Genomic DNA, 12,462 nt, shown 5'->3' with positions numbered 1-12,462 from the left:
ACTCTTGCTTTTTTGATTCCTGTGTCTATCACTGCCCCTGCCTTTTTGAAGATAATGACCATTCATCTGAGTACACGGTTCACAGAATCCCTTTTCAGTGGCCCATGCGGGCCAAGGTAGTAGAGCATAATAGATCTCTGTAAGTTGTTAAAAAATGTCTTTGTCCCTGTTGCCCATGGCCATTAAAGACAAAAGGTCGGGGGTAGGGGGATACTGGAAAAGGTGAAGTTCTAGTTACTCACTGATTTTTTGATTGGTAGAGAGAAAGCAACACCTACATACAGGGCTAGTGGGTGAGTGGAGGAAACATCTTTGGCTCTAGGAGGAATGGGGGAAGGAGAAATATTAATATTCTTTGTCTTTGGAACTGCCCCTGAAGACTTCCCCACACAGGAAAATGACCTAGCGTGACTCTGCTAAACTTCGGCAAGCCCCTAAAATTTAACTGACATCTAGATCTGATACTCCCTGCTGGATAACTCTGATCATTATTTGATTGTTATTTATTTTATTTTAAAATTATTTTTAAAGGAAATTTTAATCTAAATACAATTATTAACATAAAATACTAGTTTCAGACATACAGGTTAGTGATTCATCAGTCTTTTATAACACCCAGTGCTCACTGTAACACATGCCTTCCTTAATGTCCATCACCCAGTTACCCCATCCACCCATCTCCCTCCCCTCAAAGAACCCTCAGTTTGTTTACTGTGATTAAGAGTCTCTTCTGAGGGGTACCTGGCTGGCTCAGTGGTTTAAAGCCTCTGCCTTCAACTCAGGTTATGATCTCAGGGTCCTGGGATCGAGCCCCACATCAGGCTCTCTGCTCCCTGGGGAGTATACATCCTCCTCTCTCTCTCTTCCTGCCTCTCTGCCTACTTGTGCTCACTGTTTGTCAAATAAGTAAATAAAAATCTTTTTTTTTGTTTAAGTCTCTTCTGGTTTGTCTCCCTCTTTGACTTCATCTTGTTTTATTTTTTTCCTTTACTCCCCTATGATTCTGTTTTGTTTCTTAAACTCCACATATGAGTGAGATCATATGGTAATTGTCTTTCTCTGACTGACTTATTTCGCTTGGCATAATACCCTCTACTTTCATCCCTGCCATTGCAAACAATTGCCATTTGTTTTAACTCGACAGAGAAGGCCACTAGAAACAGCAGGTGCTGGCCCCAGCTCCTGTCCCTCCATGCAGAACATCTGTCAACACCTGTGGACATCTTTTCCTCCACCAATTCCTATGAATGTTGCTCAGTTGTTACATGGCATGGACAAATGCTGTTGGCTGGTGGCATGGACACACTGGACAAGCTTAGCCTTCGGTAAAACAAAGACTGGATTCAATTACTCAAACTGAAACAGGAATGCTTGGATGAACAAGCCTGCCAGGAAGTCCCACTGGAGGTACTCAACCTGTGCCCCTTCCCTCTTTGGACCAAGAACCTGAACTTGAGAGATGAATGGCTTCTCCAAGGTTATGGCAAGGTTACACAGAGCTGAAACTAGACACAGGTGTACATGCCTATTGATCAAGGCTGGCTGTGAAATCGAACTGCCTCAAATCTTGATTCTTTTTGCCACTTGTGATTCTCTGACCCTGTTTTTCATAGTTTAGGATGTAGGAATAATAAAAATATCAGCTAATGGGGTATCCTGATATTTTGATGTTTTAGTTCTTGTCAGACATTTACCATAATGCTTAGCACATGGATATGTGTGTGCACACACATGCACATGCTTGACACTCAAAAAATTGTTCCCTGATATTAACTTTATCAGTGCACTTTGCATCCACCACCAATTGGCTGTTTTGTCACAAACTGATTAAAGCAGAACTGTCAAGTGAGGACCTTCAAAGCCAAAGCATTAAGTGTTTTGAAAAACCAGCACCTGGGAGGATTTGTCTCAGCATCTGTGATTAGAAGGCAGCAAAAAGAGACCTTGGGGACACAGTTCACCCCTTCATGAAGCAGCCATTCAGAACTTTCTCCGAAGGCCTAATGCCTAATCTTCCAAAGACCAGCAAGAACAAGCTTATGGTCTGTTAAAATCAGATTTTTAAAAGATTTTTATTTATTTATTTGAGAGAGAGAGAGAGAGAGAGAGAGAGAGAGAGCCTGAGAGGGGAAAAGGTCAGAGGGAGAAGCGGACTCCCCATGAAGCTGGGAGCCTGATGCAGTCCTTGATCCTGGGACTCCAGAATCAAAATCAGATTGATTGACTCAATACAGTCAGGGAGGACATTCCTCAGGAGTCACAGAATGCTGGTTGCCATGAGGGAGGAGTCTTTTACAAAGTCTGGGCTCTCACAGAAGGAGTCTGAAGCACGTGTATGGAAAGCAGAGGTCAGTTCTGCATTAGAAGCTCTTTCTGAGGGGAAATGAGTAGAAGCAGGGATTAACCAGGACTTGGGCTCTACCTTATTCAGTTCAAGTTGCTGCAACAAATGATGACAGACTGGGTGGCTGAAACAGCAAAACATGTACTATTCCTTGCAGTTCTAGAGACTGAGAAGTCCAAAAGCAAGATCTTGGGAGATCTGATATCTAGCAAGAGACTGCTTCATTATCTATAGATGCCCATATTTCTGTTGTGGCCTTGCATGATGACAGCTGGCAGAACAATCTCTCAGGTCTTTTCTCAGAAGTGCTTTTATCTCATGCACAAGTGTTCCAATCTCATGACCTCATCACCTTTCAAAGCCCATACCTCCTGATGGCACTCCTTGAGGGTCAGGGCTTCAACATCTGAATTGGGACAAGACACACACATTCAGTCCATTAGCAAGTGTTGTCATGAGGACAGCATAGCTTATCAACTGGGTATCCCCAGGAATCCATGGGACTAGCAAAGCAGAATCTGGGGACGTCACTGGTAGGAAAGCAAGAGTTCCCCAAGAGACAGTCCTCATAGCATTTTACAGAGACAGCATGACCCTTGAGAAACAATAGTTTCTGTGACCCATACACCAGCCTTTATCTATGCCTGTCCTCCCTGCTGGATTCACAGAAAGCCTACTTCTTTCTTTTCCTGTACAAATGGATTTCCACTCTCTGAATCCTGATGAATTTTTGCTCTTTTGCAGTTAGTGGGTTGTCCCTCAGGATTCTGCATGTCTGGATTTGCAATCGTGGAAGCTGCCAAAGGTCTAGGGACCTGCGTGGCAGAACCCGGCCTCTACCACTATTGCCCAAGGTAGGGACTCTGGTCCCCTGAGCGTCCTGTGCTGCTGTCAAAGGTCTGTGTGCATTGGCTGATTGTTTATTTTTTTAAATATAATTGCTTATACGTGTGTTTGATCATGCTCAAGTGGCCTTTCTGTGGAAATAGTGGCCAAGACACACCTAGAAGTCACTGAAGAAAGTTCTAAGAACTCCCGGTTGGTATGAGGCTAGAGAGAGAGAGAGAGAGAGAGAGAGAGAAAAGAAATCTGCCTCTCTGCATTTTGCAAGTCCCTGGGCAAAATCTTTTGGCTGTGCACTCGTCACACGGAGATTCCAGGCAGGGAGGCCCTCCTGAGCCTCATCTCCCTGAGTTCCTCCTCCAGGAGCAATCCCTAGTTTGAGAACAGGGTTAGGGAAGGAAGAGCAGCAAAGCAGGATCCAGAAGGAAGGATTGCCACAGACCATGGTGCACCCAAGGGCCAGGCTGGTACCTTCTCCCTGTTGGGGTACAAATGGGCTCAGCTCAGCAGGTACAGGGGTGCCCTTGGCCCCTCTGGTGGGCTTTGCAGTGCCCCAAACTCAGGAAGAAAAAAGGCTGGCTCAGGTGACTTATTTTTGACTGGGAAGGAGCTGACAGCAATGGAAATAAACAGGTAGGGAATGATGTTGGAAAGTTGGAGGGTTTGTCCTTTATATCTCAGCTTTCTCTCCTATCTTCCCTTGCTCTGTAGTGTGTTCTCAAAGAAGATTTTGGCATGATATTCCTGTTCACTGATTTACTCCTGAGCTGTGTCTTTTCTGCTGTTCAGCTCATCTGGTGAATTCTTTTACTGTAAAAAGTATCTTGCCCTTGCAAGGGCAAGGGCAAGACCTGAGAAATCCCAGAGATTTCAGCTTGCCACCGGCTATTTGGAATGCTGGAAAGGATTCAGAGTAGGGGAAATCGTCTTGGACATCTGAGACCACCCCCACATTCAGCGGTCCCCTGGATAAAAACCCAGACCTTGATACTGATCCTGAACCATGCTCTCAACCTAGACCCCTGTGATCCTCGCCACAGTGCTTTCAGATCAGTGCAGCCATGCCCATAAGCACAAACTCTTAAGGCTAGATTCTGTCCTGAGAGGTCTGTCCCCGACGGCCTGTCTCCAAAGCCTCAGAGATTGGGGACAGTGAGGAACACCATAGGACTCACCCTGCCACCCTGAAAGGAACCATGCCATTTGGAACTCCAGAAAGGATTCAGAGGAACTGAAATCTGCATTCCTACCTCTGGACACCCCCATATTCAACAGGCCCGTGGATGCAAACCTGGAGCTTGACACTCACCCTGAACAAATCCCTCGACTGCGCCTTCCCCCAGAAAGATGGACAGAGTTCTGGCAGATCGGGCCTGCCATGTGGTGGGCCCTAACCATAACCTTTGGTTTGGTTCTCAGGATTCTGACCCCAAAGGTCTTGCAGTAGGTGCCCTACAATTTGGGGACACCCGGGCAATCCCAGAGGACTCAGACTGCTGCCCAGAAGGAAACTGTGCCTTTTGGAAATACGGAAAGGATTCAGAGGAGCAGAAATCTGCATGCCCAGCTGAGGACACACCCACACAGAGCTGACTCCTGGACACAAAGTCAGAGCCAGACACTCACCCTCACCTACACTGTCAACTCAGCCACCCAGACAGCTCTCCATGGGGTCTTGAGGTCAGTCCTTCCATGTCCCTGGTCCCTAACACTAACCCTTGGATGGGTTCTGTAATGATCTCCTCATTTCAGGTTATGTGGTGGTTCTGCAGGACATTGTCCTGGTGTGGGATCAAACACACTGAAGCATCTCGTGTGAAGTGGCAAACGTGCTAAAGAAATGACAGCTGGATAATCTGAGTGTGGAGACAGCACGTATTTGTGCTGCTATAACAAGCTGACTGCACTTTGAAATCACCGCAGAGGAAATGACTCTTCCAAACATCCATGTTAGCATGACGACACAGAAGCAGGGAGAACATCAGACTTTGGGATGGAGGCCAAGCCCTCCCAGATCCAGGTCACCCAACATGGAGAGGACACATATTAGCAAGAGACTCGTGGGAAGATTAAATCATGGGCCCCTGTATCTCTCAGGTGCAGTAGAAGCAGTGGATTTGGAATTTCAGTTTTCCCCAACGTAGCACCACAAGCTGGTTAGAACTGTGCAAAAGCAGGAAGGGAAGCCCCAGTAAAGTGGACTGGGGATGCCAGAAGGGGAGGCTGGAAGGGGGCACCTGGTGCTCAGTGCCCATTACAGACCCCACATTGCAATCCCCCACAGGAGAGACTCACCAATTCCAGGCCCCACAGGGGAAGCCGGAGGTTCATCTCCTGACTTTTTGTAGGAGCTTTGCAGCTCAGCTGGTGAGAATTCTCCATCACCCTGCCTTTCTCCAGGGGACTTTCCTTCAAGCACCCTTCCCAACTTCTTCCTCCTCCATGAAATATTGTTCCTCTCCTTTGTTTCTCGCACTTGCCTGTGATGGGACCGTAGCTTGCTCAGCCCAGACTGCCATTCTCTGCTCTTCCCAAATAAACCCATGCTGCTGGTCAGATAACTGGCAGATGGAGTTTAAGGCAAATCGAACTAATCAATTCAAGAACTTGCAAGGAACAAAATCAATATGCACAAATTAGTGGCACTCCTACGTGCTCAGAAGGAACCATCAGAAAGAGACTAAGAAGAACGATCTCATTTACACCTGCATCCAAGACAGCAAGATACCCGGGAGGCCCTTGAACCAAGAAGGTGAAAGACCTGTCCTCTGACAGCCCTGCAACAATGACAACAGACAGGGAGGGGGACACACGGAGATGGGGAGGCACTGTGCTCAGGGAAGAACCCACACTGGGAAAATACCTACTCTCCCCAAAACCGTCTACAGAGTCCTCACTCTGGCTCCTGAATTTCCGGACTCGGCACAAGCCTGGAGTGGGTATGGACACGGGAAGGACCCCAGAGGGCTGAGGTGGGGGGAGCACAAGCAGCGAAGCAGGCGGACGCTCCCTGACTGCAGACCATCTGAGGAGCCCCAGGAACCGAATCCACGAGCACATAAACACAGACAAGAACCGAGGAGCACCCGAGCCCAGAAAGGTGGGACCCCACAGCCCCGCGCACAGCACAGCAGTAGGCCACGTCTCCTCACACAAAACCACAGAAGCCCCAGTGTCTACACAGGGCGCCCTTCCTCTGTGGGGTTCTGAGACCATGAACCCCTTGACAGTCCACTCACGCCTCCTCCAGGGTCTGGTCCTTAGGAGGTTGGACTGCTGCCAGTGTGGGCGCGTCCTCCACAATGGGTCCGGTCAGTGTGGCTGCAGAGCCACACCCTCCTCAGCTTGTCCTGTCAGGGTGGGAGGCGCCCCACATTCTCCAGAATTCTCCACAGTGGGTCCTGAAGAGGCGGGGCTCTGGTCCCAGCTGTGGCTGCGCAGCTTGGGCTCAGGGCGGTAGCTGCGGTCTGGTGCCCTCTGCAGGCGGTTGAAGGCAGTGCAGGACTGTGGGAGCTCACCCTTCAGTGGAAGGTCCTGGTCCCTCCCGGGGTCCAGCTGATGCCATTTCATTCCGGAAATTCAAGCTGCATGGAGCCCAAAACCCCCCAACTTCCCCCCAAATAGCTAAGGAACAATGAATTGGAAACAATGTGGAATTACAGCAGTCCTTGACCCAAACAGTGGCACTGAACATGGCCCTGATGCAGAACCACACTCTGACCTCAACTTGGTCTCAAGAATGGACCCTACCCTAATCCAAGACCCTATCCCTAGCCCCCAACCCAAACAATGTTCACAAGAATCAAAAGATGGAAACTGCAAATATCCATCAATGGAAAGTGCATAAGCAAAGTGTGGTGAAGCGTTTGAATTTGGGTTCAGGTTCAGGTTTTAGTCAGAATTCCAGATCAGGCTTTGGGTTTAGTGTTAGGGTGAGGATTTAGAGTGAAGGACAGGGAACAGAGTTATAGTTTAGGGCTTTAAGTTTATGATTTAGGCTTTAAGACTCAGGGCTTATGGGATAAAGTTCAAGGTCAAATTTGGGGTTTGGCTTCATGCTGAGATTTGGGTTCAGGGTTCATGACTTGGAGGTCTGGTTTAGGGTTTGGGTTCGTGGTTCAGGGCTTGGATCCAGGGCTCATGTACAGGCTTTGGGTTCCATTTCAGGTTTGGGATTCAAGGTTCTAGTTTGGGCTTTAAGGTCAGCTTAGGTTTCAGCGTTGTTAGGAGTTAAGGTTAGGTTTAGGGATGACACATTATCTTCGGTTGTCATCATGGAGAAAAAAATTCTATCTAAAGTTTCTAAGTCAGAAATGTATTTCATCTGGAGGCGCCTGGGTGGCTCCACGTGTTAGGCCTCTGCCTTGGGCTCAGGCCCTCACCGGGAGCAGAAAACCCGGGCCACGAGCAGGAGCGGGGCGCGGGGGGGGGGTGTCGTGGCCCAGCCTCCCGCGAACCCCAGGGCACCAGGAATACCCCAGACGTCGTGCTGCACCCCGACCGCCAGAGGTCGGGCAGGGGACAGCGCAACACGAGGTAACCCCCCCCTCCCCGCCGCCAGCGGGCAGGCTAGCCCCCATCGTTCGGCATGCGCGTGTCAGTGCCTCCCGCCATTCCCAGGGCACCCAGAACCCAGAGAGTGAGGCCTTGGGTGCTTTCTAGTGACAGATTCAAGGCAATTCTTTGAATTTGGGACTTCAGCGTTAACATAGTTTTCATTTGTGATTATTATTTTTGTGTGGGGGCCATAGCTTTTCTTTTGACCTATGGTTGTTTTCACTCCCGGTTCAGAAGAAGCCCCTAAATCCTAACCCTGTTGAGGACTCCAAAAGCTCTCAGAGCAGCAGTGCTGGGGGACAGTGTGGACACATGGTTTGGTTTCTACTCTGGCCTGTTTCTGTGGCAGCCCCGCTCTGTCCTCCTCACACTTCAGAGCAATATCTGAACAAGTGGAGAAGGGACCAGGTGGTCAGGAAGGTGGCCACCAAAGAGTGACTTCTCTGGAGGGTGGCTGAGCTAGCAAGTGAGCATGTTAGTCCAGCTCTGCCTGCAGTGGGGATGGAGCTGAACAGGGGCCAGGGAAGGGGAGGAGGAGCAGAGAGCGGGGACAAAGGGACCAAAGAGGAGATTCAGATGAAGGGAAGTAATGGGGAGGAAAGAGAAGAAACTCTAGAAGACAGGCATGTAGAAAGGAAAAGGGATGAAGTGGGCATTGGGAAAGGGCACCACCAGAGAAGGAGAGAGGGGAAGGGAAGAGGGAGGAAGAGAGGAAAGGGGAAAGGGAGAAGGGAGGAGTGAGCATGCCAGGTCTCCCCCTGCATCTGAAGAAGAGGTGGCTGGTCCAGCTTGTCAAACAGGGTGCTCACTCTTTGGTCCCAGTTTCTGCTACCAGTGCTACTGGGCTTTGCAAGGAAGGCAGGCTGTCCGCTGGGACCTACTGGAGCCCACTGGAGCCCACAGGAGGGTGGGAGAGGTAAGATGCCACCGGATCCTGTCCTGAGCTGCTCCCAGCCACCAGCCTCACCACATGGTGCAAGAGGGACCCCAGAACAAAGGAAGGACACAGGCCCGCATGTCTGCCGGTGGCCCTGGGCACTTAGCTCATCGCAGTGAACCACACTGCCTCCTCAACCCAGGCTTCGTTCCTGGCTTTCATGTCTATAGGAACATGAGCCAGATCTAACTTATCTCCGACAGACAATTCTGACTCACCCCGTGTCAGATTTTTATGAGTGGCTGTGATAGAGTAAGACAGCAATGCTCCAACAAACGGACTGTTTCCTCCCACTTGACCTCAACAGTCTTATACATTTTCTTAGCAAAAACATCTTGTCTCCTTCCATTAAGCTCATAACGTGGTCTAATAGTATACATGTGCCTTTGTTAGATGCGAAGCGATACAGAGGTCCTTTTTTTTTTTTTAATTTCACAAGGTAAAGTCAGTGAACACATCCAACTTGACGAATACGTCTCTAAAATGTCAATCCAGGCAAAGCTTTTTCTGCCTACAGTTTGGAGCCTACGTGGTGACGTTTTTAAAATGCTTTCAGTCCCTCAGTGAGGCTCTTAGAAGCTATCCAGGGCTTACTATGTGCCAGGCACTGTGTCAAGTGTTGGAGCTAAAGGGAAGGAGAGCTTGGAGGCTGGCTGGGGAGGGACATCCATGACACAACCACAGCTAGAAACAGAGGCCAGTGCTAGAAAAGAGAGAGCAGGCTGCATGGAGAATGTGTATACCATAGGGCTTGTGAACTCATGAATAAGTGGGAGTAACTGGAGTGGGGAGATGGGGGAGAGGAAGAGGGTCTTCCCATCAATGGGAATCACCTGTGCTTGGAGGCAGGCGCCATGAGGGGTCTCCACAGGAAGAGGGAGGCAGTGTGGTTGAAGGGCAGAGAGATGGGGCAGAACAGGCATCAGTCAGTTGGAGGGGTATGAAGAAACTGATGGGAGGATTATGGGTGCCTTTGGAGGACTGGGAATTTGTTAGAAGATCAGTGCAGATTTCTATGGAGACAAATGCCAGGAACTGATAGGTCTTTGAAAGGTCACTCTGGCTGCCTGTTGGCAAAGGGGTTGGTAAAAGGCACTTGCAGGTGTGAACACACCAGGTGGGAGGTGAGTGCAGGAAATCATGTGAGGGAGCATGGGAACTTGGTCCAGGGGTATATAAGGGAGAATAGCCTTTAAGGAGTTCCACAAATTGGCACCAGCTGTGGCTTCATTACAGAGCTGGAAGGGGGAGGTGGGTGTGTCCTGGAGGTTACAGAAATTACATGAGAAAGGGACATCTTTTTAGATCTTTTTTTCAACTAGAGGAACTCTCACCTTATTGATAGAATTCCAGAGTGGGAACCGATGGACATGAGGACATCTTTGAAATGTCTGAATATGTTCTTTGACATCTTTGCAAGTGACGAGGAGACCTTGACCTTAGGAGGCCTCGGCCCTCTTTGTAGCCAAAAAGATTTCACCTACAGATTTGGGTTCTCCCTTTTAAAGTCAAGGAGACAGTCCTTCCAAAGGATACCTCCTATCATTTTACCTTCTCATCATACCTCACGTGCTGGGATCTCCAAGACCCTCTGTTCCAGGTTGTGAGTATCCACTTTGGCTGGGCTGGTCTTGCCAAGAACACCACCACAGGAAATCTAGAGCCTGTAGTGCTATTAATAACATCATCTAAGACTGTATTTGCTGCCCTCATGGCCTCTTCCCACCATGACTCACTGAAGCTTTTTACACATTGTATCCATTAAGTGATAGTTCCCAAAGCTCATCTTCTCTAGTGCCATTAATTTTTAGGGGACCAGGCAAACCTTAAACTTCTCCCCCTTAATTGGATCTCTGTGCCCCCACAATCTCTTTGAATGCCTTTCACCATGATCCTTGAATGAGATCTGAGACCAATGCTGGTACCTAACACTTCTTGGCACCTTGTCTGTTAGGTTCTTGGAAGAGGAGGTGGCCATGGAGGTGAGTGGGGATGGGAGTGGGAGGATTTCTCCCTTCACTTCCCTTTTTGTTTTGTCAAATAATGGGTTTTGAGGGGGAGGGAAAGGTTAACCAGACCATTTATTTTCCATCTCCCATCCATAAAATATTTACCACTCCCCACTGGAAGAACTTAGATCTTTCGTTTGAATCTCCAGGAAAATCTCCCAAACCCAGACCACCACCATGTGGATTCAGCCATCTTCTGATTCACCTCCAGATTGTCTCCTCCTAACTGCTCAAGCCACAGGTTAAGGGCGAAATGTTCAATGCCCAAGCAATTAAGTGGGGAACACGTTTATCTAAGCAATTGCATGCAGCTCTGTATCTGCATACAGGGGGTCTCTCCCAAGCCTTTCCAACCTCAGCAAAACAAGACAAAGCCCCAGCGATCTGGGGTATATATCATTCATTCATTCCTGGGTTCAACACTCATGGCGGATCCCCACCAAGACCGTGGGAGAGCAAGGACTGGAGAAATCCTGGAAGCTGAAGTCTGAGGAGGATTTCAAATTCAAGTCAGACATGAAAGAAACATCTGGACTCGGTCCTCAGGTACATGCAGTATTCTGAACTGAGGCTAAAACCAGAGACCATTCTAATGAAAGGCCTCTACAGGTGGGCTCTCACAGGTGGGCTCCGACTCAGTTTCCTGTATATTCATTCATGAAATAGCTCTTCGGGTCAACATGCAGAAGAAAACCATTTAATAAAACTGACAATGAGGAGAGTTAAGGGAAGCCAGAAGGCTTGTGAATGGGGAGAGAGGAAGAGCCAGGGCAGAAAACCAAGAATCCCTCCCTGCCCTCCTTGCTGCCAGGGAGGTCTGAGGGACTAGTTTCCACCTGGGATCCCAAGTCCAGAACAAAAGCAGCAGGGCTGCGGCGGGGGAGGGAAGGAAGTCCTCAGCCCGCGCGCGTGGGGGTTCCGAACGATGGGGGCTATCGCTCCCAATGGCGGGGGGGCACCTCACAAGGCGCTGTCCCCAGCATGACCCCATGTGTACCCGGGTTGGGCGCAGCATCCTGGGATGGTCCCGGTGCCCTGGGGTTGGCGGGAGGCTGGGCCTGGACAACACCCCTACCCGCCCTCAGGTCCCGTCCCCCGCTTTCTGCTCCAGGTGAGGGCGCGGCGCGGTGTCACTTTACCTGTGCAAAGAGGGTGGTCCGGAGAAGCCTTGGGGCAGGGAGAGACAGCAGGCAGCAGGAGCGGGACAACGCGGCCTCACGCAGGAGCACACAGGCGGCGAGTCCGGTGGGTCCTGCAGTCCTGACTGGGCCGCAGCCCAGCACCCTGGCGCTGCACGCCCCTCCTCAGCCAGCCCCTCCACCTCCTCCCAGACTCTCCACTACATCCTCTGTGAGCTCACTTCCTGCCTCGTCAATTAGCAAAGCCCCTGCTTAGGGCCGCCCCCGACCCGCCCCCGACCCCCTCCCTCCTGAGTCCTCTGCAAGATCACTTCCCGCTTTGGAAATTAGCAAAGCCCCTTCTCTGCGCCGCCCCCGCCCCCCTCCCTCCTGAGGCCCGGGCCCTGGCTGGGGTGCGGGGCGAAGCTCAGGCGGGCTGCAAGCGTTGCCAGCGCCCACGCTGGGCAGCCTCCTAGGTTGGCTCCCTGAGCGGGTGTCCGCGCGCTGCCTGGGTGGGAAAAGATCATCAGTCCTATACCCCAGCTGCACCCTTGGGTCAGTTTACTGGCTTCCAGATTGCGCCCAAAGCCATGAACCAGCTTCCCCAGCACAGGCCTGGGCTGAAATGCCTGCCCGGGATTTGTCTGAGCAGTC

General features: G+C 50.2%; 1 long non-coding RNA gene across 1 annotated transcript in view; it reads right to left on the bottom strand.

The window, feature by feature from the left end:
• The window catches only part of LOC131808262 (uncharacterized), a 139,913-nt gene extending 127,779 nt beyond the window's left edge, over nt 1-12,134 (bottom strand). The window contains exon 1 of the long non-coding RNA XR_009344755.1: nt 11,830-12,134. This is a non-coding gene — a long non-coding RNA (uncharacterized LOC131808262). The remainder of the gene's footprint in view (nt 1-11,829) is intronic.
• Nucleotides 12,135-12,462: the final 328 nt, after the last annotated feature.

The sequence above is a fragment of the Mustela lutreola genome, chromosome 9 (assembly GCF_030435805.1).
Source record: "Mustela lutreola isolate mMusLut2 chromosome 9, mMusLut2.pri, whole genome shotgun sequence".
NCBI lineage: Eukaryota > Metazoa > Chordata > Mammalia > Carnivora > Mustelidae > Mustela > Mustela lutreola.
This window is presented reverse-complemented; position numbering and strand designations above follow the sequence as displayed.